The sequence below is a fragment of the Sycon ciliatum genome, chromosome 10, assembly GCF_964019385.1.
Source record: "Sycon ciliatum chromosome 10, ocSycCili1.1, whole genome shotgun sequence".
Classification (NCBI taxonomy): domain Eukaryota; kingdom Metazoa; phylum Porifera; class Calcarea; order Leucosolenida; family Sycettidae; genus Sycon; species Sycon ciliatum.
This window is the reverse complement of record NC_088652.1, coordinates 2726606-2732907: the sequence shown is the minus strand read 5'-3', so window position 1 is coordinate 2732907 and position 6302 is coordinate 2726606.

The following is a 6302-nucleotide window of genomic DNA, read 5'->3' as shown; positions in this document are numbered from 1 at the left end:
ATACCGAACCCACGACATGTAGCTAATGCTTGATACTGAACAAAAACAACGATCTGTCCAACACCGAGTAGTCAGTATCTACATACATCATCAGTACATGTACATCAGTGCTGCGTTGATGTGTCCACAAAGGACGAAACAGTTCTGTCCACAGACACAGTCAGTCAAGTAGACCATCAGTACAGTACTTCGAAGTGAAAGCATGCTTGAGTTGCAGGAGAGCTGCACTGAATTTTTTGGAAGTCAGAGTGGCGCGCTCGCTTCGTTCGCCGTGCACGCGTGAGCATGTGAGACCACGCGAGCATTTTGTCGCAGGAGAGGTGCGACACCACTCCCGCAAAACCTTGTCGCACCAGCGGATCCGCCACTGCATGTGGGACCGGGCCCTTACCCCTACAGCTAGGTGTCGATTGGTACTCAAGAGCAAAATGAAAATGAAATTGCAGTGTTAATAGACACCCTTAGCAAACAACTGTAACGCCACTTTTTAACGATACTCCTACCTTTATCAGCCAACTAGCGTTGAAGCTGAATCGTAAACTCGTGATGGGGGGCTGTTTTATTCGCTGTGCTAAACGGTACGTTTTTAGGCCATCTAATGCCTAGAGCGCACCTATGTCAGGCCTCTTTTACGATGATGAGAAATTAACACAATGATGAGAAGAAATCCGAAAAATGAATGCGTAAGATAAAATTTAATTAATACATTTAGAACCCCAATTCACCTTGAATCGCGTATATGGCGTAAATGGCACCATAAATGGTTGTACCGCGGGAATTAAAACCTGTCCTCATGGCAACACTGTACTTAAATTAGAGTTCATCTTGCTAAAGGGTCGAACACAAATCTCCGTATTATCCCCTCAAGTTATATCCTCACGGTAACACCGTTACAACGTAACATTTTTTGCATTTATTGCAGTGTCAATTATTATTACGAACTTAGAAGTTGCGACTTCGGCCTCGTTGGAGCAACCAACTTCATGTCAATTATTATTATTATTATTATTATTATTATTATTTTCCCGTTTGTCTCTTTCCCTCAAACCAGTCAATAGGTAATGACTTGGGGCTCCCCGCGTGCTAGTTTGTACGTGAAGTGTGTGGGTTACAGTGAGGGCTGCGTCCCACCCGCCTGTGTGGATTCACAGGAAGTGTGAGTTACGAAGTCTGACGAAAATGTTAAACGGCCTCTGCTGGGATGACGACTACACCATAGCTCGGTGGTTAGAGCATCGCTGGCTACAAGCGAGGGTCCCTGGTTCGAGTCCTGGTGGTGACAGTCAATTTTTTCTTCAGACTTTTCCCGTTTGTCTCTTTCCCTCAAACCAGTTAATTATTATTATTATTATTATTATTTAAATAATCGACGCGGAGACAACAATTTTATAATAGCTATAAAGAGAACAAATTCTGCTGTCATCGCCACACTACAACAAAGTCATGAAGGCTTACCAAAATCGATTTTCTTGTCACAATCATCAGTGGAAAGCCGTGACTGAAGAATAACCATGCCAAATCAATAATTTATATACATTCAATAATGTGTTACGAGAACAAAACAAAGTGCTAAAAATAGAATGAGGGAAGGTGAGACAATAGAAGTAAAGTGAGAGCTAAGTGCAACAGGGGTGAGGAACTAATTGCAACGCTAGAACTATGTAGTGAGACAAACAATCATGCTGTGCACCTACGAAAACAATCTTAACGCAACTACATGTTTCTTCTGCTTACAAAGATCAGGCTTATGCAAACGAATACAAACAGCCTCAAGTACTTTCAACTGACTAGCGTACCGTGCACGACAAAGAACAGAAAAACTAAAATCATCATACACCTGCAGACACTTAGGGTGAGACAACAGATGAAGAAAAACGGCAGACTTCTTACGATCACAATCACCATCCGATTCCTCGTCTCCACCAACCGCAACCTCGTCCCCCGTTCTTTGTCGTGCACGGTACGCTAGTCAGTTGAAAGTACTTGAGGCTGTTTGTATTCGTTTGCATAAGCCTGATCTTTGTAAGCAGAAGAAACATGTAGTTGCGTTAAGATTGTTTTCGTAGGTGCACAGCATGATTGTTTGTCTCACTACATAGTTCTAGCGTTGCAATTAGTTCCTCACCCCTGTTGCACTTATCTCTCACTTTACTTCTATTGTCTCACCTTCCCTCATTCTATTTTTAGCACTTTGTTTTGTTCTCGTCACACATTAGGGGTCGTCCGCAATTATCGAAAGTTTTTTTCCAATCCGTAGTAGCTTCAAATTTTTCCTCACCCACCCCCCCCCCCCCCCCCAGTCCGTAATAAAATATTATTGATGGACACACAACCCAACACATACATGTATGGAACAAACTCAATCAGTGCTGGTGCATGAGTCATAGTGACATCATGTCAGAGTCACCAGCGGTTTTGAAAAAGGGCTGCTTCTTCACCGCCTTTCCAAACAACGTCGCCTGTCTGGACATAGTCAATAACAGTCGTCAGCGCCAGCGCTAGACGGAAGGACTTCAAAGGAGTGCATGGAAGACGGTACTCTGGACGAAGGAGACAGTGAAACTCAAAAATAGAAAGTGTCGACTCGCCATCGAATGCGCCGAACTAACTTTATGATCACCGGCCCAGGAGCAGCCAAGGAAGCGCACGCGGGGGCGCAGAAACTGCCAGAACTACAAAAATATTTGTAGTAGACAGTTCGCGCGCAGCCGCGCGTGGAAAACAGGGGCTACACGTAGACGTACACGTGGCACGCGCACGTGTCATTTCGGAAGTTTTTCAATCCGTAACTGGCCTTGACCCACCCACCCACTTTCGAAGCTACTACGGATTGGAAAAAACTTTCAATAATTGCGGACGACCCCTTATTGAATGTATATAAATTATTGATTTGGCATGGTTATTCTTCAGTCACGGCTTTCCACTGATGATTGTGACAAGAAAATCGATTTTGGTAAACCTTCATGACTTTGTTGTAGTGTGGCGATGACAGCAGAATTTGTTCTCTTTATAGCTATTATAAAATTATTATTATTATTATTATTAATTCAACATGCAGTGAATGGGATTTTCGGTCTTTGACCACTTGCTGGTGAGCTGATCTACTCACCTCCCACCGCTTTAGGAGCTGTATCTGCGCCTTGATCCTTGAAGGGTGGTGGCGTTTCTACGGATGCGGAAAGCCCAGCTTCCAACCGAGTCTCACGCGAACCGTGAAATTTTGTTATTTTGTTATTTTATTTTTTTAAATTTAACATCTCCTGGCTCGTGAGAAGACTGCAAATATAATTATATATGAGAAATCGGGTGGTAGCCAACCACGGCGAACTGAATAATAAGGAGAGAAACAAAGAGAGTACTGCAAGGGGAGGCATGACGAAAATGGTGAGATTATTTAGGACGAAGAAGCTGAAGCTTTAACTCCTTAATGTCTGTGCATGCTTTAAGGCTAGTTGGCAGGGAAGACCAGAGAGTGTACGCAGAGAAGATAGGAGATTTCAGAAAAGGGAGGTATTGGCACGGGGTAATGAGAAGGAATGACGTGTTGATCTGGCGGACACAAACCAGTTATACTTAGCAAATTGTTTTGGAGCCAGGTCTAATAAGATCATGTGTACAAGGATGCAAAGATGTTGCTGGTGTCATCATAATCCCGCAACTGTACTACCCATTTATCTAGCGTGACATGACAATTCCAGGTACAAAATACTGCAAAATGATGTGGGAAAAGTACCGTGAAATCTGCTTTACAAGACGTTGTGCTTATAAAACTCGTCCGACAAGAATTCACTCTGGACCTATGAAGAAAGGTTGTTTGTCCGGTTTTCAAACATCTCCTCATCCAAGATGTCTTCTGTCACTGGTGACTGTCCTTCTTCTAGCTCGTCTGGAGCTGGCGCAGCCGAACAACTCCTATCGGGATCATGGATTGTGGAACCAAGTACAGTATTGGCCACTGAGCAGTTGGATGTTGAAGAATGGACCTGGGAGCACTTAGCCGAGGAAATGATGGATCATACTTCATTGCTGCGCTTCATAGCGAGAAGGAAGATAATTCAGAATGAATCGCAATGCGCCAGGTGTAACCACTCTGCCAGTCTCCATATGTCTCATATTGAAATGGACAAGTATAAGTGGCGCTGCGCCGCCTGCAAGAAGCAATGGAGCATTCGGACGGGATCAGTTCTTTTCTATAGATCAGGAACCTTTTTTGAATACGTATCAGTCTTTTATCGACTGTTTGAACTACCATCAGCCGACAAATTTGACGACCTTTCCCAAGTGGCCCCCCGAGTGGTTAATGAACTTGCATCTAGGACAATGTACGATGGCAGAGAATGGCTGGAAAAGAATGTAATATTTGGTCGCGCACTTGCAGTGTTAATTGATCTGTACACGCCTGAAGGGACCAGTGCTCTCTTTTTCGTAGCCGTGGAGGAGTCTACTAACTTGGCAGTCGTTTTTAAACATTCTTCAATCGATAGTTCATGATTGGACAGAAGTAGATATGAATATGTGAATGTTGATGGGCAGTCTGCACGATCAGAAGTCCTAAAGGAAGGATACAAGGATGCCATTGCCAGTTTTGTGAAAGATGTTGAAAGAACCAAATTTAGACTCAAATCAATCGGATCAAAAAGGGTCGATATTCGAATCGACGAAATAGTATTGGTTGTTCCGCTGCAAAGGTATTATTTTTATATTTCACAAACTACCCAGCCTTGTATCCATGTACACGCTTCATCTGCTGTGTCAACACCAACAGTAGCGACTAGACGAAGGCAGAGTTGATGAGGATTAGGATGGATACAATTATTAATGAGAAATATGTGGCTTTGTTTGTGCAGAAATTCACGTTTTATGGACATTGTGAACAACTATTTGGACAAACACAACCCTTTTGTTTATTTTAAAATCTTGCACAGAAAAAGCTTGTCTGATTTCTGATCTTGTACACTGTATTATCATATTTTTGATGACGCTTTCAGAGTTATTTGTCTCTCATGCCTTTGTCTTTTGTTGTTGCTCTGGATGGTGTTTTAGTGTTAGTTTTGCCATTGATTTATACAATGTTTTTGCTTTATTTTGTTTGATGTGTTGCCTTTGTTGAGTTCAGCAATTGAGTTCGTTTCGTCCAAAATGATTTTTTACATTGTACAGCTATGGTTAGGCATTTACCACGTCGGAACAAGTTGCCTGCACGTCGGAGGTGTTCACTCTTTTGCGCCATTCAAATTGCGTCCTTGTTGTTGTTGTTGTAGTTGTTGTTGTTGTTGCTGTTGTTGTTGCTGTTGCAGTTACCTCTGTTGCTGTGGATTCTGTTGCTGTGTTGCTGTTGTCGCTGATGTTGCTATTGTCCTTGCTGCTGCTGTTGTCGTTGCTGTTGCTGTTTCTGTTGCTTTTGTTGCTGTTGCTGTTGTGGTTGTCTCTTGAATGTTTTTGTGAATCTCAAACTTCCATAATGATCAGTTTACACAGAACCTGATACCAAAAATGCGCGTGACCCTTTTACGTGGAAGAGATAACAGTAAACGTTGCACATGAAGAGAGCATGTGTTCTAAAAACATGAAAATGTACATTGACAATGCAAAAGAATAAACCAAACAGATGACTCATGAGTAATATCGTCAGGACTGGACACAAGTTACGAAACGTGCAAGGGATAATGATCAACCTTGCGAGGTCGAGTAAAAGCATGCGGGTCTTCCAAAAAATGGCAAAATAATTCAATTTGAGCAAAAAAAGTAGGGAAATGAAACGACAAAACAAAAAACCAAGGCAGAAGATGAACGGCAAAATTAACGAACCAATCTGGGACACCATCATGCTCATGCACTTGAGAAAAGGCAAACTTACTCGTGTCAAACTGGCACCAGCAACTGAAGCTGCAGCACATCGCTGGTGTGTTGGCTAAAATTCACTTTCCTCCAACTACCACGAGACATCACCGAGGAGTCAGGGGCTAGTATGAAGCCAATCTCACAGCAGATCCGTTCCATAAGGACGATGTAGGAATCTCCAGTTGCCGCTGCCAGGCGAGTTGCCAGACTGTTCAACATATTCCGGGGCCTGCCGCCACCTAACCCACCGGAGGAGAACAGCATCGGAGAGAAGCTGCCCCTTATTATCCCGCCGGATCCGCTGACCATACGGCGCTTAATTTTGCTCCTCGTGCCATCTGTAGGTCGCCCAGGGGCTTAGGATAATTTAAGAGATTAGTAATTACACTATACCGTACAGGAGATAGACTGGAAGACCAAGGCATGTGATCACATCAATTGGTTTGGATGCCCGCCTGGGT